At 35.3% G+C, this 1,040-nt stretch overlaps 1 pseudogene; it reads left to right on the forward strand.

Annotated features, from left to right (window-relative positions):
- Positions 1-521: 521 nt before the first annotated feature.
- Positions 522-1,036, forward strand: LOC129676387 (olfactory receptor 5AS1-like; annotated as a pseudogene).
- The last annotated feature ends 4 nt before the right edge of the window (positions 1,037-1,040 follow it).

The raw sequence follows: 1,040 nt of genomic DNA on the forward strand, positions 1-1,040 counted from the left end.
GAAAGTTACCATATATGGTGTTGTTTCTTGTTACAGTACTGATATTATAATGATTACAGTTTATTTACATTTAGCAACATTTGAGCAAGTATTATTATTTTGCCGGTTTACTTGTTCTATTGTTTCCAATAAAAATAAATAAGTATTTATTTTTATTGGAAACAATAAAAATAATTGTTCTCACAAATGTGGCTTATTTTATAAAATTATAACAGTACCCTCTAGACAAAAATAAAGGTTTCTAATATATTTTAGAGTTATAAAATATACTTGATCATATTAATGCCAAACTGTATATGCAACAAATGGAGTAGGTATTGTTATTATTAATGAAGAAGAAATTATATATAATGAAATTATTTACAATACTTTATTTACTTAAAATGTCATCTATCCTATTAAAAAATCACCCTTGCTTCCTTAGAAGAGAAAACAAGGACCTTGTTTCATCCATCACCCAGGTAACTCCACATTGCTGGATATCACCGACTGTCAATGAGAAAAGCAAGAAGCCAGAGAAGATGCAGCAAACAAACTATACCAGGCCAACAGAGTTTATATTTATCGGATTCACAGAATATCTGCCGTTCAGAGTCATGCTGTTCTTAGTATTTCTCATAGTGTATACATTAACTGTGGTGGGAAATATGGGCTTTATAATCCTAGTTAATATCGAGTTAAGCCTTCAAACCCCCATGTACCACTTTCTTAGCAATCTGTTTTCTTAGATATCAGCTATTCTACAGCCATTGCTCCTAAAATGCTCATAGATCTCTTAGCCTCCAAGAAGAGCATTTCTTTCCAAGGATGTGCAATACGGATGTTTTTCTTTGCATGCTTTGCAGATGCAGAGTGCCTTATCCTGGCTGCAATGGCCTATGACCGCTACGCAGCCATTTGTAACCCACTGCTTTATGCCACACTAGTGTCTCGAAGGGACTGCCTCAGCCTTGTCGTGTTGGCATATTTTAGTGGAAGTGTGACCTCTCTGGCGCATGTGTCCCTCACGTTCATGCTTCCATACTGTGGCTCCAACATTG

This window comes from Psammomys obesus, unplaced genomic scaffold (assembly GCF_907164565.1).
Source record: "Psammomys obesus unplaced genomic scaffold, mPsaObe1.curated_primary_1811, whole genome shotgun sequence".
In the NCBI taxonomy this organism is placed as follows: domain Eukaryota; kingdom Metazoa; phylum Chordata; class Mammalia; order Rodentia; family Muridae; genus Psammomys; species Psammomys obesus.